This window comes from Salmo trutta, chromosome 14 (assembly GCF_901001165.1).
Source record: "Salmo trutta chromosome 14, fSalTru1.1, whole genome shotgun sequence".
Lineage (NCBI taxonomy): Eukaryota > Metazoa > Chordata > Actinopteri > Salmoniformes > Salmonidae > Salmo > Salmo trutta.
In genome coordinates, this window is record NC_042970.1 from 24,263,896 (window position 1) to 24,287,202 (window position 23,307).

Here is a 23,307-nt window from a genome sequence, read left to right on the forward strand (position 1 = left end):
AGTCCTGAGGGGCAGACAACGTGTTAACCTCTCTGTGGGCAGGGGGATGGGTGATGGAGGGATGTGGTGGAGGAGGGGAGAGTCACGTCTTTAGCATTTCCTCTGCATGACCACATACACTAACCTTGTTGCAATTAAAAGCAAAAAAATGTGTTTTCAGTGAGAAGTAGGCATTGTTCTGAAATTCACATGAGCAACACAATGCGTACTTCACCCATGCTCTACCAAGGTTTTCCAGCCTATAGTCTATTGTACTTCCAACAATGTGTAGGCATGTTGCTTAGGATTCAAACCTTCTCAAACAGCCTAATTCATACTCTTAGAGGAGGTTCTCCAACAATAATGTGATTTATACCAGATACAAGGTAATGTATAGCATTTTTCCCACCCCACACTAAGACATTACCCCACTCCGACTACCATCTCAAGCTTTTTTTTTTATTATATGAAAGCAAGCTTTAATTTTATACTTACAACACCATCAGGCTTGATTGAATGAGCTGTTTTGTCTTGTAGTAATGCCTGCCTGTATTTCCTTAAATATTTATTTTAACAATACATGTAATTGAAAAATACATATTTTTCATAACACATGTTTGGGTCAGTAGGTACCCAACATAACAGGAGGTGGTGTGTTTGACACAGTCACTCATAAAGATATAGAGGTCTATAAAGCCTGTCTGCATTCCTCATTTCTGTAACCATTAGCTTACCAGAGTAATATTTTCCAAACATGGTCCTGTTTTATCAATTGCTGTGCTGAACAATGGACAGTTCATTACCTCTGTCATATGACTATGTAGCAGCTTAAAGTTATGTGTGTATTTGTTAGTGTTGTGTTCGAGACCACCTAAAGTGAGACCTATATCTGATATGGTACAGGTGTCTAGTTTTTTTAAGCCCATAACCATGTGTGTGAGGTGTATACTGTACTTTTGTTTCTAAGTATATTTGTTTAAGACTACCAAGAATACCTCTGTGTGATCCTGATTTAGCCCACTGCAGTAAAATGTTCATGTTTCAGGAATGGAGTGTATATATTTGGCCTGGCGAAGCGGTTTTATGCGCTGACTGAGTGGAAGCTGATAATTCAGAGTTTGTTTTACTCCGCTGGTCTTTAGAAGAAATGACGAGTCCTCCCTTTCCGAGACCGACTCAAGACCAAGTAAAAATGTATCCGACACAAGACCGAGACACTCAATGTGGTTTCAAGACCAGACCCAAGACCAAGACTGGTCTCAAGTGCTACAACACTGGTATTTGTATTTATTTTTGCAATAAAGATGATGACGCTACAATAATACACATTTACAATCGGCCTATATCTAAAAATACATACAGCCTAATGATATATACCGTTCAAATGTTTGGGGTCACTTAGAAATGTCTTTGTTTTTGTGCTAACATAATTGCAAAAGGGTTTTCTAATGATCAGTTAGCCTTTTAAAATGATAAACTTGGATTAGCTAACACAACGTGCCATTGGAACACAGGAGTGATAGTTGCTGATAATAGGCCACTGTACGCCTATGTAGATATTCCATAAAAAAATCTGCGGTTTCCAGCTACAATAGTAATTTACAACATTAACAATGTCTGCACTATATTTCTGATTAATTTTGTTATTTTAATGGACAGAAAATGTGCTTTTCTTTCAAAAAGAAGGACATTTCTAAGTGACCCCAAAAACTTTTGAACGGGTGTGTGTGTGTGTGTGTGTGTGTGTGTGTGTGTGTGTGTTATTTTAATCGCAGGACACTATTGTCAGTTATCCCTCTGAAGAGTATGAATTCAGCTGTTTGAATCCTAAGCAATCTGCCTACACATTGTTGGAAGTACAATAGACCAACATAGCTACTGTAGTAGGTCAAAGCTGTGTGTTGGTAGAGCATGGGTGAAGTACGCATTGTGGTGCTCATCTGAATTTTCTTTCTTTTTCAGACCAACGTAGTTTTTTGTTTTTCATTTCCATGGTTTTTACATCTGAAGGTGATTATACAACATTATAATACAGCTAAACAAAGCAATACAAGTAAAGTAAATGTACACAATAATGACAAATGGCAACAGAAATAATGTAGTTATTTGTATTTATTCAATATTGACAGCTGTTTTTCCAGAGGGAAGTGAAAAAACTGAAATCCATTTACGCCAATATGGAGTAAACTGGACATTTGTTCCCTGATCTCTTAACGAGACAATCAAGAAAGCTCCAGTAAAATACACAAAATAATCATCTACCCATTAACTATTTACATGGAAATGTACTTTAAAGTTTACTGAAGAAACGCCTAGTACTACATTACCTGTAAACAATAGTGAATTAGTATAAAATGTACAATTTACAATCAAACGTATATTCATCAGATATAGTAAACTTTATACATAGAATTCAAGGATGGCCACAATTGCTCTTGAAGAGCTACAGGGTTATGCAGGCTTTCTTGTTCATGCCCAGTTTTAACCTCTAGGGGCTATGTGGGACGCAAGCGTCCCACCCCTGGTACACCCTATCAACAACAGGTGAAATATCAAGAGCGCCAAATTTGAAAACAATGAAATGTCATAATTCAAATTTCTCAAACATACAACTATCTTACACCCTTTGAAAGATAAACATCTCCTTAATCTAACCACGTTGTCCGATTTCAAAAAGGCTTTACGGCGAAATCATAAAGTTAGATTATGTTAGGAGAGTACATTGACAATAGCTGTGTGTAATGTTTTGTCGATTCAAAGACAGGCGTCACCAAAAGCAGAAAACCAGCTAAAATTATGCACTAACCTTTGACAATCTCCATCAGATGACACTCCTAGGACATTATGTTAGACAATACATGCATTTTTTGTTCTATCAAGTTCATATTTATATCCAAAAACAGCGTTTTACTATGCCGTTGATGTTGAGGAAATCGTTTCCCTCCAATAACCGCCAGTCAATCAGCACAACAAATTAAATAATTACTATTCGAAAACATTGGTAAAATATTATATTGTCATTCAAAGAATTATAGATTTACATCTCTTGAACGCAACCGGATTGACAGATTTAAAAATAACCTTACTGGGAAATCACACTTTGCAATAATCTGAGCACTGCGCCCAGAAAAATACGCTTTGCGATACAGACTAACCGCCATGTTGGAGAGATCTAAAATCGAAAATACTATGTAAATAATCCATTACCTTTGATTCTCTTCATCAGATGTCACTTCCAGTAATCCCAGGTCCATAACAAATGTAGTTTTGTTCGAAAAAGCTCATAATTTATGTCCAAAAAGCTCCGTGTTGTTAGCACATGATCTATGCCCGCCGGACTTCTCTTCATGAACGAGGGAAAAAAAAAATATTTACGTTCGTTCAAACATGTCAAACGTTGTATAGCATAAATCATTAGTGCCTTTTTTAACCAGAACATGAATAATATTCAAGGCGGACGATTGCATTCTCTTTTAAAACGTATTGGATGAGAGTACCCAACATGAACTCGCGAGAGTCTAATCGGCCACCACCGTTCCAAGGCTCTTGTTCGGTCAGATCTCACAGTATAAGACTCAAAACACTTTGTAAAGACTGGTGACATCTAGTGGAAGCCATAGGAAGTGCTCAACGATTAATAAGCCCCCGTGTGTTTCAATGGCATAGGCTTAAAGGTAATTCAACACATCAGGTATCCACTTCCTGTCAGAATTTGTCTCAGGGTTTTGACTGCCATATGAGTTCTGTTATACTTACAGACACCATTCAAACAGTTTTAGAAAATTCAGAGTGTTTTCTATCCAAACCTGAACAATAATATGCTAGCTATATTCTAGCTTCTGAGTTGGTGTAGGAGGCAGTTAAAAATGGGCACATATTTTTTTCAAAATTCTCAATACTGCCCCCTAGCCCTAAGAATTAACAAACCTGATTCTCGATGAACAGCTGAGGTCTTGATGAACAGTTAGTAGAATCAGGTCTGGTAGCACTGGGCTTGAACAAAAAAGCCTGTATAACCCTGTGGCTAGTCAATAGCAATTTGGTAACTCCTAAAACAAACAAATGACAAACTGCTGAGAAGCACCTGTAAAATACAAAGTCATTAGACAAGTACAAAACACTTTTAAGAATACGTACTTACAAATCTGACAATGGATAGGTGCTCTAAAATCCTTTAGCTGCAAACGTTCTTAGTAATGCTGTACACTGCTGTCTAACTCCAGTAAAAGAGCACACATTCCCACATTTATAAATGGTAGTATAAATATAACAAACAGATGGGAGTACTCACAGGTTTGGAATAGAACATACATAAGTACTACTGATAGTGTGCATGTGAATAAGCGTAAGTCATTTGTCAGCTCCACATAGGCCCGCTTGACAAATTTCATGCTTCTCAAATGACAGAAGGTGGTGCCTGAAAAGGAGAAACATTTACAACCTGTACAACTTATCACGTGCATTTGTACCGTAGGGATGGCGTGCATCTGACAGATGAGGACAACGACCACTTCCTTGAGAGTTTGAGAACTGGTCTCTCCACTGTTCTCTCCTCCATGGTAGCAAGACACCACAATAGTACTAGTACACATCACACTCTCTGACCCTTGCCACTCAATGATGCCCAACGAACCCAAAGGCTCTTTTAAGAGACACCAAGTAAATAACAATAAGCACACACCGTTGGTGTGTGTATCGGGAAATGGAGGTGGGGAGGGGGTCAAAATATCCCCTCCGGTAGGCAAACACAGGACCTTCAAATCCCAGGGCTGTGAAGCTAACCATTATAGAGGGTCAACTTGACACTAATTAAACGGACAGTCTGATGATGACAGTCTGGCGATGACAATGTTTTGGTTAACATTCAATCAGTACTGAGTACATTTTTCTCTTGCTTGGTTAAAAACCAAATAGTCAAACAGTTGATGTGTTGAAAATGGTTTCATTTTATTACATAGCTAACCAAGTTATCAGTCATGACATTTTCTATTGACTGTGCACAGATTGCGAAAAGAACCCCAGATCATTATGATGTTGTTTTACCTGGATGCTTTGTGGATGCTTTTTGGGAAGACATCGTAAAGTAACTTGACACTGTGTTGATCAGTCAGTGCAAATTTGGATTATAATGACAATAATAAATTGTGTTGAGGAAGGAGGGAGCGTACTGAATTAATGCACATGGTAAGGGACTGATTTTGCTCTGGATCTTCTAACAGCGACACATCTGTTCTGCTGTGTGCATGTATTATAAATTTGAAGTGTGACAGTTTTCCCAGAGTTTGGTGTATATAACTGGCTATAACTTCAGCCAAGGACATTCATGAGCTAATTTGTTTGTGCCCTGACTACACGCAAGTGTCCAGGTCAGCAGTTTTCTGAAAGCCACATGAAAAACTTTCCATAGCTAAATATACCTAGCTAGCTACCTTCTGCTTCACATCCAACTGGTGTTAGCTTGGCCATAGTACAACACTGGGGCCAAGCTTCCTGCCATCCAGGACCCTAGTCATAGACTGTTCTCTCTGCTACCGCACGGCAATCGGTACCGGAACGCCAAGTCTAGGTCCAAGAGGCTATTAAACAGCTTCTACCCCCAAGCCATAAGACTCCTGAACATCTAGTCAAATGGCTACCCAGACTATTTGCAGTGACCCCCCCCCCCCCCCTTTACACCACTGCTACTCTCTGTTGTCATCTATGCATAGTCACTTTAATAACGCTACCTACATGTACATATTACCTCAACTAACCGTTGCCCCCGCACATTGATTCTGTACCGGTACCCCCCTGTATATAGTCTCGCTATTGTTATTTTACTGCTACTCTTTAATTACTTGTTACTTTTATCTCTTATTCTTATCTGTATTTAGGGGTTAGGGGCTCATAAGTAAGCATTTCATTGTAAGGTCTATACCTGTTGTATTCGATGCATGTGACCAATAAAATTTGATTTGAGCTATCTATCTACAGCTGCTAGCCTTCTACTGCTAGCTGCGCAGCAACTGAGTTGTACCCAGTTTTAGAATTATAAGATCCGGCTGAAAAGATGTTAGCGTTGTCAGAAATGCTACAAGAAGGTAGCACATCGTTGGTTTTTATTGGGCAGAAATGTGCACGTGATAGCGGTAAATTGTGAATTTAATAAAAACTGTTGCACCTACAAACTTATTCAGTCCAATGGATCTAAGTCTAATTACTGGTCACTGTATGAGTGCTGTAGCCTCGTTTTAATCCAACGTCTAGAATTTGAGCTAGGTTCGGGAAACAAAAAAAATCTGACGACGGTAGTGCTAACGACCCAGTCAAAAATCTGGTGTAGTGGCTCTCGGTAAAGGCCGGACGGATCATCACGAGAGGTGGGGAGAGTGTTGTGTACCTCCAGTCAAGTTGATTTGCGAATTCCACATTGATGTTATATTGGCTTAGATATGAAGGCAGGGAGATTTGAATTTAACATTGAGCTTCAACCAATGCATACTATCGTGTGGCTCGACTATATTACGAACACCAGTTAAGACATCAACACAGCTGCCAGTATTTTCCAAAATTGAGTCTTTACTAGTGATCCTAAGCTTGTTTTGGACATTAGGTATTTCTCAGTGTCATGCATAAATTATGATCCACTCTAGCAGGCAGCTCTCCATAGTAGCAAAAAATAGCAACATCTGAGACATTTATTGAGGGTGAGTGTGGCTTGTTGCCTAGTACTGGGCTAATATACAGTACATTAATGTTAAGTGGCATACACACATACCGCTGGGGAATGTTCGTCGCTGTTCACCCTGGCATCATATTCTGTGTGCGTGTGCGCCCGCACATGAGGGTGATAATAGTCGTAAAGAGAACACTGGCACTAGTTGTCAGGTATGAGTGCGTGTTACTCTCCTGGCGTGATTCCTTGTCCTCCACCACAGAAATCCATATGGATTTATGGGAATGAATCACAGTAGTTGTACAGTGTAGAGCGCTGCTGTAGAACCAATCATATTCTACCCACAGCACACTACTGACAGGTCCAGAAACCTCACTCTGGCTCTACTGATAAAAGGCTCTGCTTTAACCTGTACTCACATGCTCTACAGGTCCTGTTCCTATATTTATTGGTCATGTGATTGGCATGGGGAGAGGGGGTGGCGGAAGAGGGGGCAGTTTGGGGAGAGAAGATGTTTAGGTTTGGCATGGAGAGGCCTATGGTAAGGTGAGGTTACACTCCATTTAAGATGTATGTACAGTTGAAGTCGGAAGTTTACATACACCTTAGCCAAATACATTTAAACTCCGTTTTTCACAATTCCTGACATTTAATCCTCGTAAAAATTCCCTGTCTTAGGTCAGTTAGGATCACCACTTTATTTTAAGAATGTGAAATGTCAGAATAATAGTAGAGAGAATGATTTATTTCAGCCTTTATTTCTTTCATCACATTCCCAGTGGGTCAGAAGTTTACATACACTCAATTAGAATTTGGTAGCATCGCCTTTAAATTGTTTAACTTGGGTCAAAAGTTTTGGGTAGCCTTCCACAAGCTTCCCACAATAAGTTGGGTGAATTTTGGCCCATTCCTCCTGACAGAGCTGGTGAAACTGAGTCAGGTTTGTAGGCCTCCTTGCTCACACACACTTTTTCAGTTCTGCCCACAAATGTTCTATAGGATTGAGGTCAGGGCTTTGTAATGGTCACTCCAATACCTTGACTTTGTTGTCCTTAAGCCATTTTGCCACAACTTTGGAAGTATGCTTGGGTTCATTGTCCATTTGGAAGACCCATTTGCGACCAAGCTTTAACTTCCTGACTGATGTCTTGAGATGTTGCTTCAATATATCCACATAATTTTCATTCCTCATGCTGCCATCTATTTTGTGAAGTGCACCTGTCCCTCCTGCAGCAAAGCACCCCCACAACATGATGTTGCCACCCCTGTGCTTCACAGTTGGGATGGTGTTCTTCGGCTTGCAAGCCTCCCCCTTTATCCTCCAAACATAACGATGGTCATTATTGCCAAACAGTTGTATTTTTGCTTCCTCAGACCAGAGGACATTTCTCCAAAAAGTACGATCTTTGTCCCCATGTGCAGTTGCAAGCCGTAGTCTGGCTTTTTTATGGTGGTTTTGGAGCAGTGGCTTCTTCCTTGCTGAGCGGCCTTTCAGGTTATGTCGATATAGGACTTATTTTACTGTGGATATAGATACTTTTGTACCTGTTTCCTCCAGCATCTTCACAGGGTCCTTTGCTGTTGTTCTGGGATTGATTTGCACTTTTCGCACCAAAGTATGTTCATCTCTAGGAGAAAGAACGTGTCTCCTTCCTGAGCGATATGACGGCCATGGTGTTAATACTTGCATACTACTGTTTGTACAGCTGAACGTGGTACCTTCAGGCGTTTGGAGATTGCTCCCAAGGATGAACCAGACTTGTGGAGGTCTACAATTTTTTTCTGAGGTCTTGGCTGATTTCTTTTGATTTTCCCATGATGTTAACCTCTCTGGGGTATGTGGGACGATTTCGTCCCACCTACGTAACAGCTACTGAAATTCCAGTGGCGCGATTTTTGAATCGTTAGAAATACTATTACTTCAATTTCTCAAACATATGACTATTTTACAGCTATTTAAAGACAAGAATCTCGTTAATCTAACCCCACTGTCCGATTTCAAAAAGGCTTTACAACGAAAGCAAAACATTAGATTATGTCAGCAGAGTGCCCAGCCAGAAAAAATCAGACAGCCATTTTTCAAGCTAGCATATCATGTCACATAAACCCAAACCACAGCTAAATGCAGCACTAACCTTTGATGATCTTCATCAGATGACACACCTAGGACATTGTGTTATACAATACATGCATGTCTGTTCAATCAAGTTCATATTTATATCAAAAAACAGCTTTTTGCATTAGCATGTGACGTTCAGAAAACGCATAACCCCCGGCAAACTTCCGTTGAATTTACTAACAGTTTGCTAAATTACTCACGATAAACGTTCACAAAAAGCATAACAATTATTTTAAGAATTATAGATACATTACTCCTCTATGCACTCGATATGTCCGATTTTAAAATAGCTTTTCGGATGAAGCACATTTTGCAATAATCTAAGTACATAGCCCGGCATTACAGGGCTAGCTATTTAGATACCCACCCAGGTCAGCATCCACCAAAATCACATTTCCTATAAGAAAAATGTTCTTACCTTGCTTGTTCTTCATCAGAATACACTGCCAGGACTTCTACTTCAATAACAAATGTTGGTTTGGTCCCAAATAATCCATCGTTATATCCAAACAGCGACGTTTTGTTCGTGAGTTCTAGAATGCTTCTTCACGGTCCCTCGCATGGCGCATTGGCGTGTCAAAAATGTCTAAATATTCCATTACCGTACTTCGAAGCATGTCAACCGCTGTTTAAAACCAATTTTTATGCCATTTATGTCGTAGAGAAGTGATAATATTCCGACCGGGAGTATGCATTGAGCCTAAACAGCCGAATAAAATTTCTCCTCGGGAGCGACTCATGCACGCGCATCATTCAAAGGTCCTCTGAGCATCCACTTACAAAAGGCGATAATCTGTTTCAACCTGAGGCTCCCTCGTAAACCTTCAGGTTTTTCGCGGGCTCTGAGAGCCTATTGGAGCCCTGGGAATTGTCACGTTACAGCTAAGATCCTTACTTTTCAATAAAAAGATGCAAGACGCACGACTCCTTGTCAGACAGGGTACTTCCTGCTTGAAACCTTGTCAGGTTTTTGCCTGCCATAGGAGTTCTGTTATACTCACAGACACCATTCAAACAGTTTTAGAAAATTCAGAGTGTTTTCTATCCAAACCTGAACAATAATATGCATATTCTAGCTTCTGAGTTGGTGTAGGAGGCAGTTAAAAATGGGAACATATTTTTCCCAAAATTCTCAATACTGCCCCCTACCCCAAACAGGTTAAGCAAAGAGGCACTGAGTTTGAAGGTATGCCTTGAAATACATCCACAGGTATACCTCCAATTGACTCAAATTATGTCAATTAGCTTATCAGAAGCTTCTAAAGCCATGACATAATTTTCTGGAATTTTCCAAGCTGTTTAAAGGCACAGTCAACTTAGTGTATATAAACTTCTGACCCACTGGAATTGTGATACAGTGAGTTATAAGTGAAATACTCTGTCTGTAAACAATTGTTGGAAAAATTACTTGTGTCATGCACAATGTAGATGTCCTAACCGACTTGCCAAAACTATAGTTTGCTAACAAGAATTTTGTGGATTTGTTGAAAAACGAGTTTTAATGACTCCAACCTAAGTGTATGTAAACTTCCGACTTCAACTGTAGCTCTCTTTAGTTAAACCAATAGAGCGTTACTAGCTGCACATCACATAAGATCTGGCTCTACAGAAAGTATTATAGCAGATGTTTCCATCCAGTTCAGTACTGTGCAGGCAGATGTGTGGAAGTAGAGGTGGATTTGAGTGAAAAGATGCTGGCAGTAGCAGTACCCAGTTTCTCCACTCTGCTACCGCTGCAGTCTTTTCACTAGGTAGAGGAGAGTCTAACATACCACAATCAAACCTGAAGTTAACCTTCTAAGGTCCTTTTATATTGCACAACATGTTGATTCATCCTCTTTTCCCTAGCTTTCCACTGTGGCAATCTAACCTCCATGCTAACTGGGGGTCCTGGCTAAGGAGCCTGCCTGCTCAGCTCCTAGCTTGGTGATCAGCCCTGATAACATTCCTCTGGTGAGCAGCTCTTTCCTTCTCTCTCTCCCTCCTCCTCTCACTCCATGCATCCATATGGTTGATCCACTGGTTGCAGTCTAGTGAAGTCTTCCCCTTCAGGTCAGCAACACACAAGGCAATCATCTCCATGTCAGTCTCTCTCTCTCACCCTTCTCTCCTGGTTGCTCATCTGAGAGAGGAACAGACTTTTTCAATTACATAAACATTGAAAGTGTTTTCTTCAGGCTATCGTGCTGCAGTGATTATCCTCTGAGAGCCTCTGTCATTTGACTGTATGATCCCCAGTCCCTGCACTGCTCAGCCAGCTGGAGGGGAAGTGGTGAGTAACTTTTACATATTAATTCAACACTGTAGCAAACATGCCATTTCACACACACACACACACAAACTGACAGCCATGGAATCTCTGCCTGGATACACTCATGTTAGTTTCCTAGCTTTTCTCTCTGTTAGGTCTAATACCTTTAGTGATTGACTGACTTGTGTTTCTTTAGGCAAATGTGTGCACAACTGGTATTTTAGGTTATTTGGAAATACATGTCTGTGTCTCTCTAAGCCTTTTGTTGTCATGACATTTTGTGGGATTCAGATTTTGTGTGTGTGTGTGTGTGTGTGTTACAGTCATGTATGAAAGGCTTGTGACATGGGTGATGTAAACATATTTTGAAGCATGTCCTTTCATTCTCTTAGCACTGCTCTGTAGAGCCTGCCAGGTAAGGTGTTGGGAGTGGGTAGCTTTATCTTTAGAGTGAGAGCTGGAAAAGAGTGAAAGGGGAATACAGTAAAAAAAGGGAGGCAGAAAAAAAGAGGAAACAGCGGGAAGAAAGAGAAAAAGAGAGGGAGAGAAGGGAAAAGGCAGTGTAAAAGCAGTCTCCTGTCATCTCAGCTGTTGTGATTTAAGTGGACTGACAGCACACAAATCTCCCTGCATCTCACAGCTGTGTGACATACCTTCCTATTTTATTTTTAACTCCACTTATATGGGGCTAGAGCAGGGACAGGGAGCAGGCTATTGTCTCAGCAATGTGGACAAGGTATGTGAGTGTATTAGGGTTGTGTGTTAAGGTTTTGTGTAGTTGGCTGTGAATATCAGGGAAGTCTAGGCATTTATATCAAAAGCTTTTGGTGTGTGTTATGCTTCAAATCATGTCAGATATGACAAGTTAAAGTACAGTTTATATCTGAGCTATACACTGCTGGGTCTGCCGTCTTTATTGGCTGTGTGAGTGTCTATAAATCGCGATGTACATTCCACATAGATGTGCTGCACTCAATGTTTATGGCACCCGGGTGTGAGTGGCTGGCGCAGGCCTAGTAGGGAGAAGAATAGGGTTTGACACATAACAGGCTGTGGCTTCCTGAACACGCCCTTTCTGTCCCCAAAATGGTCTCCATGTTGACTGATTTAGAGCCAGTGGTTAAACCAGGAAAAATAGAACACATATTTTGATTGAAAGTGGTATCAACTGGGGCAGATGTAAAACTGTCAGCTAGATAAGAATCTTGGAAAGTTAATCCCATTTTGGGTTCCAACTGGCCATTTGAACCTTCACTTAGAGCTACACACTGAAGGCTAGTGCTGACTGCATCAATCCACACAGACCCAGGACAAACAGCCTCCTTTCAATACAATACCCCCAGGAAGAGGGCTCTGCTGAGTGCAGAGGAGGGGAAGATTAAAGGAGGGAGAGAGAGTGAAAGACAATGGGCTGGATGGATATGGTGTGTTGATCTTTAGAGGCTCTCCAGGTGGTGAGTGTGCCCATTGATTAAAAGAGTGGGTGTGCTGCCAGCCCCATTTCCTGCTCTAATGCTGTTTACTGATCAATGTCCCGGGCACAGCTCGCCATGAGTCAGACCAGCGGGGAGATTTAATCTTTAATCATATTTAATCTCAGACACTTTGGTTTAATGCTGCCAATCATCCATCTTGAGTCTGTTACTGTTGTAGCTCTTCCTGTTCTAGTATAACAACATAACCAAATATCACGCCAGTCAACTGTCCACTGACAAGAGTTTGAACAAGGGCGACATGAGTGACATTGATATGGAAACAGAGCCGGGGACCCCTCAGTGAGCTCACAATGCAGACTGCCTCTGTGGTGATGTCATAGTGTAGGCCTACAGCTTGTAACTGGGGAAAATAGAGAAGCGTGCGCCAACATCAACATGAACAAATTCATTCCATCTATACACGGAATTTCAAATAATTGCATCTGAGTGACATTTAGTATGGTTATATTACACATGTCCAACATAAGTTTTATTAGATTTTCTTTGTGTGGTAAGCCAAAAGTATCTTTGTCTCCAGTATTTGGCTCGACACCCACCACACTTGAATCTGCCAGAGAGCCAAGAAAGCGGGCTGACTAACCAGCCTGCCACTCAGTACTTCCAAGCCTGCCATCTGATAGCACAGGCCAGGGAGGTGACTGCACTCTGGACCTGTCTGTCAAACACAAGGCCTTCCTTCAACAACTCTAGAGAGGGGAGAGAGAGAGAGGATAAAGCAGCTTGAATTTGATTTGAGAGGGTGGAAGAGGGGGAGTGAGGGAGAGATAAATGTAAAGAGGGTGGGGGTATGGGGTGGGAGAGGAGAGGACAAGGGAGGCACTGAATGAGAGGGATAAGAGTGAGGTGCAGAGAGAGAGGGCTGAGTGAGAGATGGGGGGAAGGAGAAAGAAAGAAGGGATACTGAAACGATGAGGCCAGATTGAGGGGAAAGGAGTAGAGGCACAGAAGGAAAAGTGGGAGAGAAAGAAAAGAGGGATAAAGAGAGTGAGACCCTCTGTCTATGTGCCATCCAAACCACCCCTCTCCTCTCTCATCTCTCTGTCATGGATCTAACCAGAACACATTTTTCTATTCCCTCTACTCACCCAGTCCTCTCATTTTCAGATTGTTTCCTCGCTAAACCAGTCTATGTTTCATAGAATTAAACACACTATCATAAAATCTAATGGAAATCATGTCAAATCCAACTAGCTCCAATGCCATTACAATAGGGCTTTCTCTGCTGAGGGCTTCTTTCATACAGAATAGTCTTAGCAGATTTCCCCCCAGGGGAATGTAAATGTGAGATGGTTGGCTCAGAACTCAAGACCTTCATCCCCTCTACTTCTACCTTGTTGACTGAAACTTCTTTATAGTTGTGCTGACAGAGATGAAACTGAAATCTGCCAGTGCTGCCTTTTCTACAGAGGATGGTCACGTCCGTCTGTTGTGACTTAGATAGACTGCTAGTTGATAGCATGCATTGCTCACGCATATGCGGGCACGCACAGACTCACTCACTCACAAACTCACGCATGCGCGCACACACCCACAAATTATCTCTCTTTGTCTGAGCGATAGTGTAGATAATCAGTCATTGAAGAAGCCTTAGATGATGCAGATATTTAGCTATCTCCATCAGCCATCTCTTTACATTCTGGTGAAAGTGGTTTGTAAATCGTTCATTTGGTAAGGCCTTACTCCTGACCGTGGGTTCATTAGACAACATGAAAGGCTAGATTGGAGTTTCATTGGAGAGAGAGCAGCCTCAGATCTCTCTGCTTGAGTTAATGAAAAGATGAGACACACAACTGAGCCATTGTGTTAAAGCTCTGTTAATTGGGTTTAACTCCCAACCATCATTCTTTGTGTTTCCGTCATGTTTGCTTAGGGGACAGAATGCTAGTTGCCAAGCACACCACTCCTAACGCTCACCAGTTTACACTGGAAAGTAGACTAAATGAACAGTTTGGTGGTTGTGATTCTGCTCCTAGAATATTTCAAGCATCTGCATTTCCTATTTCTGTCTTGATTCCACACAGATTGGCCTATAACCTGGAATGACTGGATGATGGGTGCTCATTTGTCAGACTGTGACAGGCCTGCTTTAGCAGAATGCTTTGGGCAAATGAGTCCTGGGGTCATGTGTTAATGTTGTTGTGTCATATGTCAGGTCACATTGAGCAAATCCCAAAGGCATGGCGTATATCTTCCTTTCCCTATCTGGCCTGGAACATGGTGGTGGTTAGCTAGCTAGAGCTGTGGGACTGCGGAGATGCAATCCATGTTTACAAAATAACTGTCAGTGTGACCAGTGTCAGAGAGAGAGCCACTTGGTTTCATTCGGGAACAAATGTGTAAAGGAGTTCTATTTTCTGTCTTCAGAGAATGTAAAGGAGTTCTATTAATTTTCTACCATTTGGCTTTGCTGTCTGACATCAACACGCATCAGACATGGCTCTTTTAAAGGTTTCTATATAGCACACACCACATGCCAAAGAGCAGTGGGTCAGGGCTCTGTTGAGAGGAGGGAGGAAAATAGCATGCCATGAATTCAGATGTCACGTTAAGTGGGGCTTGCTTCTTTACCAGAAGGTCAAATTGCGATCAGCCACGCCACAACACACTTTATGACAGCACTGTGGAGTAGCAACCCCTAGGCATTTAACTCTGCTGCTACGGATCCTGGGAAGTTGCATCTGTCTCTTAGGAGAAGCAGCATCACAGCAGACCCAGGCTCGTTACGGTCGTTATATTTCTCCTTTTATCTTCTGTTTATAATGTCAAGCTTCCCTAAGTTAAATACAGGACCAGAGGGACTAATGATGTTCATCTACAGCGACTGAGCCCTAATTGGACAGAATGCCATCCATATGTTATTGCAGGTAGTGGTGGTTGCCACCCCTGTGGTCCTAAAGCTTACAAGCAGGGCTCTTGGGAGGAGGGGGGAGGTAAAAGGTGTGGGTGGGAGGCAGGGTTTTTATGAGATGGTTGGTTTATATGGAGGCAGAACTTGGGGCTCTGTAGACACCCAGGTCTCTGTGCACTGACTGCATTGCAGATGGCTTCAGTGTGCAACGTTCCTTAAGGTGTATATATATATATGCACAGAAGACTGGAGATACAGGAAAGCACAGACTTCAGAGTGCCACCCACCAGGTGCTGTTGATGCTCACTGTGCTCCCCATCCCTCTTCCACGTGTCACCCACAGGACGCATGAGTCTGTGGACGTCACCAGGTGCCAATGATACCACCCTCAGGCTTCCAATACACACACACACACTGAACATGCATCAGTGACTCCCCATATTTCCCAATTGTCACGCGATGCTCACAGAGGACAGATGAGGCAAGCAGAGTGCAGAGGGCACCCACTGGCACGGAGAGCAGCAGGAGGAGGAGGAAAGGGGGAGTGCCGGAGTGAAAACAGCCTGACAGGTTTAGGATTATTGGGTTAACAGAGAGGGGGAACGTTGTGGGAGCTAGGAGAGGCATTTAGAGACAGAAAGAGGAATAGAAGATACTTAGTCAGTTGCACAACTGAATGTATTCAACTAAAATGTGTCTTCCATATTTAACCCAACCCCCCTGAATCAGAAAGGTGTGGGAGGCTGCCTTAATCAACATCCATGTCATCGGCACCCAGGAAGCAGTTGTTGTTGGGGGTTAACTGCCTTGCTCAAGGGCAGAACAACAGATTTCTACACCTTGCCGGCTCGGGGATTCAAACCAGCGGCTTTTCGGTTACTGACCCAACACTCTTAACCGCTAGTCTACCTTCCGTCCCCACAGCCAAAAGACCGGATAGGTGGAGGGAAGTAACTACATTAAAGGGGAGAAATAGGGAGTTAAGTATGTGAGGGAGAAGAAAGAAAGAGGGACAAAGATTTAGGGAGGGAGGTAAGTAGAAAAGGAGAGAGAGTGGGAGTGAGGAGCGCTGCCAAGATGTCCCATGGGTGATAAATGAGGCCATAATGAAGTATCTGTGCTCGTCTCCCTCTGGCTGGAGAAAACTGCAGCCTTCGCACAGAGCAGGCCTCGCTCTATCACACCATGGAGAAACACATACAGACACACACACAGCTCTCATCTGCATCAAGTGTGCTCTGATTCTCTCCATATATATTTACATTTTATTTTATTTAGTCATTTAGCAGACGCTCTTATCCAGAGCAACTTACAGTAGTGAATGCATACATTTCATACATTTTTTCCCCCCATACTGGTCCCCCGTGGGAATCGAACCCACAACCCTGGCGTTGCAAACACCATGCTCTACCAACTGAGCCACACGGGATCACGTGCGGCGCGTGTGGCTCATATACAGGGTGAGTCCTACCTGGCCCTGGCAGGGTGGGTTACTTTGTGCAGGCCATTATTCAGTGTGAAAGGGCTAGGGTTGCAAAGGGAGGGTATTTTACTGGAAACTTTCAAAGTTTACCAGTAAACTACCAGAATTCTGGTATCTTTCAAGGATTTTATGTAATCTATTACAAAACATCTAGTGACCCTTTTTGTGTACCTTAGATTATCACAGGTGTCTGTAATTATCTCTGGCCTTATCACATGTAAAATATATTAAATAATTAAATAAGATGATTTTAAAATAAAAAATTGAATGAAAAAGCTGTAAAACATGATCAACTAATTGAATACCTTTGGTACTTAATATGAGGGTTTCAGCATGAATATCCTTTATATTGTTTTTGCTATGTCAATATGTATTTGTAGTCAATGTTTTGGCGTCAAACTGGTGGCATTTGTGAAAAAAAAGTAATTAGTTGGATGAGTTGCAGAAGTAATTGAAAATAATGTAATTGTTGATTAGATGCTTTTTTCATTCATTGGGCTATTTTCTCTAGAACCAGATCTACTAAAAGTAATGGACAATATGGACTCAGATAAAAAAAAGAAGAATACTTTTATATAAATACATTTTTTTTAAAGCTGCAATATAACTTTTTGGGTGACCTGACAAAATTCACATCGAAATTTGAGTTATAGATCTGTAATTCTTATTGAAAGCAAGTCTAAGAAGCTGTAGATCTATTTTATGTGCACTATTTCTATGCTTCCCGTGCTTAAGTTGCTGAAAATGAAATATTTTTGCTTATGGAAAGTATATTTCACAGCGATTTAGATGGTACAATGATTCTCTACACTAGACTTGCTTGTTTTGTCACATAAACTGAAATTAGGAGAACTATTAGAATTTTTGCAACCAGGAAATGGCGGAAGAACTTCTGCGCAGTGCATCTTTAAAAGTTATTCAAGTATTTACTGATGATTCCGGTAACTTTGGTAAATTACCGGTACCTTTGCAACCCTAGACAGTGCTGTGATGTCGAAGGTAGTGTGGTTTTTTCAAAGGGAATGATGGAAGAGAACACATGTTAATACCTCTCTGGAGGAAACAATGGGGGTTCTTCTGTGGCTTGTTGTGGCACTTTCTCACTGAGATGTTATTCTGTTAATCCTCAAGATGTATAACAAGTGTGCAAAAAACGTTAGTAAGGCATTTTTGTAAGATGACAGTGAAATAACAACAGTGTGTATGGGAGAGAGGGATCGAGAAAGAGAGACAGAGGGAGGGATTGAGAAAGGGAGAGGGAGAGAGAAGAAATAAAGAGAAAGGAAGCAAGAGAATTTTTAAAAGACCAGATGATAGATAATATCATGATAGACGATGAGACAGAGAGTCAGCAGCGTTCTATGAGATTAAAGCATGAAAACCTCACGCAGCAGCCAAAGCAAACCTTTCTCCTGCACCTGAGGTGTAGCCGTTTGGCTAGTGAAGGTGTAACCCTTAGTGTCAGCACCTAGCCCCAGAAATAGAACCCTCCTGTGAATCCCATACGCCAGTGTCAATCAGTATGGTTTGGGCCAGGGTGTGTGTGATGGGATGGGGGGAGTGTTTGTTAATTAAGTTGCCTATCTGGACCCAGGTCACGATGCCAACACAGCACTGACGTGTTGCGAGACATGGCCCTCTGCCTTCCTTAGGATGAGGAGCTGCAGGAGGTGTGTGTGTGTGTGTGTGTGTGTGTGTGTGTGTGTGTGTGTGTGTGTGTGTGTGTGTGTGTGTGTGTGTGTGTGTGTGTGTGTGGCTGCTGTTACATGGGATCTGTCTCTTAGCCTGCACGTGTCACTTGATTGACACAAAGCGTCTGTCTTCTTACTTCCTATTGTTGTAGCCTTTTCCTTTAACATAATGGCATTCTGTCATCTATTCCATAGAAGGCCTGAACATGTTTGAGTCAGAGGAACTTTTTGTACATTATAGTGGTTGTGTAGTGCGATTTGGGTTGTTCATTGGATTTGTCCTGATGTTCTTTATTTATTTATTTGTGCACTTGTTTGACATTTTACTGCATTGTTAGGAGCTAGTAACAAGCATTTCGCTGCAGCCGCTATAAAATCTGCTAAACTGTGTACGCGGAAAAGACATTTTGATTTGATTTGATTTAGAGGGAGGCGAGTTTAGGTTTGCAGTGACTGTGTGGGCCGAGGCTTTCTCACTTTCATCCCAGTGGAAAAGGGGAGAGGAGAAACTTTCACTGGAAAGTAGCACAAGGATAATGTGTGTGTGCATGTGTGTTTACAGTACATGTATGTATACATGTGCATTCAGATATAGGATCTTAATTTGATCACTTTTTTGCTGAGAATTGTTCTTCACAGAAGGAAATGCAAACTTGTAATGTATTAGATGTTTAGAAAGGCTTCTAAAGTTTGTAATTTACACTTTAAAATTTCAGACTTGATTTGCCATAACAAAAACTGTATCAGCCCCTACAAAAAACATCCATTAGTTATAATCCACATAATAATTCACATTTCCTGTTGCTGCAGGATTATTTTCCTGCTGTAGCAAACTTGCTCAAATTAAGATCCTACATCTGTACGTGTGTTTTTTTTGTGTCCTACATACATTAGTGAGGAGTGTGCAGTGTTGGTGTGATTTTTCCCAGTGTGCCACTAATGTAAAGACCATATGGAGCAGGCAGACAGCAGTCCGGGCCATGCCCACTCCTACATGCCTAGTTGGTGCACGATTCAGGGTCTCTCTCACCCTGCCACCTCATCAACCACCTAGCCACCCACCCTCCATGCCACTGCACCCCTCTAAGAGATATATGGCAGGGACTCAGGGTATAAAGTGGTCCTCACCCAGAATGCTAACCATTCTTGGCATATAGTTGTAAACACACATACATTACATGCATACGGCATTCCCATAGGCTTCCCTGTTCCCTGTAGGGCACCTGAATATGAGTTTGTTCCTGCTGAGGAATGACCTCATTTCCCCACATGCACCAGAGAGCACTAAGCAGCTCCCAGTTTGTGACTTCCCCTGACTTTCATCTATCTGAAGCCTTTAGGAGCAAACCTGTTATAGTATGGATACACCCAGCAACACTCTACCTTTTAGTTATTTGAGTTATTTCGTTCTGATACCACAGTGTGGGTAAAACAGTTTTACTCTAACTTGCCATGTTTAGCAATGGCAAGATAGTAAATCTATGTGACTGTGCGAGGGATCCAGTACTGTAGATTGACTATGTGTTCTTTGGTAGCATGGTCAATATGGGTCTGTTTTCAAATATCTCTAGGAAGTGTCTCTAGCCCAGCCCAGCCATCCTCGTGTAGCTGAGGCCCAGCAGAACCAGGCTATGACCTGCCTTATCGTGATGGGGGTCATAGTGGTGATGGCGGTACACTCATAGAAAAAAAGGTGCTGTCTCGAACCAAAAAGTGTTCTTCGGCTGTCCCCATAGGATAACCCTTTAAAGAACCCCTTTTGGTCCCAGGTAGAACCCTTTTGGTCCCAGGTAGAACCCTTTTGGATTCCATATAGAAACCTTTCCACAGAGGGTTCCACATGGAACCCAAAATAGTTCTACCTGGAACCAAAAAGGGCACTACATGGAACCAAAAAGGGTTCTCCTATGGGGACAGCCGCAGAACCCTTTTTCTAAGAGTGTAGAGATGATGGGGGTATATGTGCTTTGACTCACCATGAAGTAGACCAGGGATAGGCAACTTTGATGGAGGTGGAGGCCACAAGAAATCTGAAATCATCATGAGGGTCCACGGTACCCACAGCCACACAGAGCCAGCCCTGGCCTTTTGGGGGCCCTATTCACTGCATCTATACAATGTATTTGACAATAAAATATTGTATTCTAACTCAACAGTAAGTTGAGACCCTGACTGAGTTCCTACAAATGGGGGCTACATGGTCACCTGTTGCCCATCCCTGAAGTAGAGCAACACAAACAAGCTCCAGCCTGGTGAACTGAGCCTTTAGCATTCAGCAGTCTCTCTCTCTCACTCTCTAATTCTCTCGCTCTCCATTTCCCCTCTCCTCTCCACTTCGGGGACAAGGAAAATGGTTTCATGGGGTCATTTCCAGAAGTCTGTGATCCGTCTCTCCTCCTAATTGTTTTCCCAAATCCTGAGTGGGCGGGGTTTAGGACAGAAGGGTGGAATGCAGGGGAAGGTTATTACACACTTGAACCTCTGTCTTCAGCCCAATATGCTGCTACGTTACACAGAGTGCCAGATCGGCCTAAGATACTGGCTGGGTAATGGAGGATGCATAATGGAGGATGCATACAGTGTGTGGTTGATGTATGTTTCCGTGTGTTGAGAGGGAGAAATGGGGAGAGAGAGAAAAAAACAAACGAGAGAGATGTAGAAAAAGAGATGGAGATAATCAAAGAAAAGGGGGAAGCATATAGAAACCAAGAAAGAGACTGACATAAAGTGAAAGAAAGAAACAGTGCATACCGTAGAAAAAGAGAGATGGACCAAGAAAGAAAGAAGCGAGAGATGGCTGGCATTGTAAAGGTCAATGTTTGTGTGACCGTGTTAAGAACTGGTGAGGCTGAGGATAATTATAATGTGTCTGAGCTCAACACTTTCCTCCACAGTCCACACACTTGTGGGAAGACTGCCTGTCCATCAAACACTAGAGGGTCCAGTGTGAAATGAATAACAGGGCAGAGTATACACACACAGACAAAAATGCACATACAATACACAGCAGATGCATGTACACACATAAATTACAACCCCAATCCCTCGTCTTCTCACTAAAGCAATTCCACCATAATTTGTCACATATTTGCACATATTTCCGCACTTGATGCGTTTGTTATATTGCAGCATAATATCCTGTCTATGTTCCTATTCTTTATATTTAGAATTCTCAATCAGTCTCATAACTCAAAGTATCTTTGATCTGAACTTCCCAACCGGAGTATTAAAAGCCTATTAGTGAATAGTGCTGAAACTGTTGTTTTTGGGAGGTGTGTGTGTGTCTGTGCCTGTGCGTGCATGTGTGTGTGTACATGTGTGTGTGTGTGTGTGTGTGTGTGTGTGTGTGTGCAGTGAGTGTGGCCTTGCTCGCCCCTGCGGTATTGTTTTGCTGGACTTGCTAAGCATTTATGAGGTAATTGAGGTTGGCTGGGGCTGCAGAGCTAGTGATAAGGCCTGTCTCCAGACCCATTATTAATGTTCCACGCTTCACTGGGGCTCCAGAGGGGCCCACAGACCTGCAAGCAGCCTAATTGGAAGAACTGGATCTGTTTAGGGAGAATTCTGATGACTTTCAGAACTGTGTGTGTGTGTGTGTGTGTGTGTGTGTGTGTGTGTGTGTGTGTGTGTGTGTGTGCTGCATGTGGGTGTGTTTGGCAGATTGAGCCCCATTATTTGATCTCTTACTGTATGTTGTATTTGGGAAAAACACATTACACAGCTGAACAACACCCCTGGAAATTCCCACAGCCTGAAGAACATAAAATAGGAAAGCTGCCAATATCATTATTTAAAATTTTCCGGATGTTGTATTGCAAATTGTATTTATTTCAAACTTCCACATCAGCCAGCACTAAGAAATATGAGGTGTCATGAAGCTGTGAAGTAGTAACTGCCTTTCCTTTACATCGGGTCCCAGGGAGAGACCACTGTTTGCTCTGGTTCAATGTTAGTGTGTGGTGAAAAATAGCTTTTCCTCTCCCCCATCTCTGACCCCATGGAGACTGTAGCCACGACGACCCTGTGGTGTCTGTCTGTGTCTGCGTCATAAAACAGCACGTAAAGAGAGGCCCTCCTTCGAATCTGGACAATGACCTCAAACGTGTCGCTCTCTGAAACACCCCTTTGCCGTTGTGGTGGTCGAAAAAAATCAACAGCGGGAGAGACTTCCTGCACATTGGTTTAGGTCTGAGTCTGAGTCTGAGTCTGAGTCTGAGTCTGAGTCTGAGTCTGAGTCTGAGTCTGAGTCTGAGTCTGAGTCTGAGTCTGAGTCTGAGTCTGAGTCTGAGTGTGTGTCGGGAGGTAAAAACTTTTTTTGCCATGGAGATGGGAGGGGGGGCTATAGGGAGTGTGGGTTGGTTTTGAGTGTTGGTCTTTAAAATTCCTTCCTGCCTGAGCTCTGATGTCATCGGTGGACGTCCCCCACCCCCCACAGACAGCACTGCATGAGGCTGAAAACTGTTCCGCCCACAAACACTCAGAGAAAATAGAAAACACATTTATGCTATTAATGAATCGCTTCGACCGCAAAACCATCTTTCCCCCTACACGCAAACACAGACAGATATACCCAGTAACCTCTCTTTCTGTTTGTGAATCACTTCTTAAGCGGTTGGGGGAACCTTTTGGTGTGCCACAGCAAAGAAATCAATCATGTGCAACCAGCAGTACACAATGGCTGACCCCCCTAAGAGACAGCAATAGCACAGCGTGATTCTGTTTGGCTACAAGTCAATATGTTGAAAATGTGCCCCATCGGTTTTCTTATTTTGTCGCTCAGCTGTT

The 23,307-nt window shown here is 42.3% G+C and overlaps 1 protein-coding gene across 2 annotated transcripts in view; it reads left to right on the forward strand.

The window, feature by feature from the left end:
* Nucleotides 1–23,307, forward strand: part of LOC115207658 (prickle-like protein 2) — a 120,944-nt gene that overhangs the window by 38,568 nt on the left and 59,069 nt on the right. Inside the window, exon 1 of one of the 2 annotated variants that reach the window (XM_029774974.1) lies at nucleotides 10,840–11,025. The exons of the other annotated variant lie outside the window; for it this stretch is intronic. The gene's annotated coding sequence lies outside the window, so the exon portion shown is untranslated. Of the gene's footprint in view, nucleotides 1–10,839; nucleotides 11,026–23,307 lie in introns of those variants that run through there. 2 annotated transcript variants of the gene reach the window in all.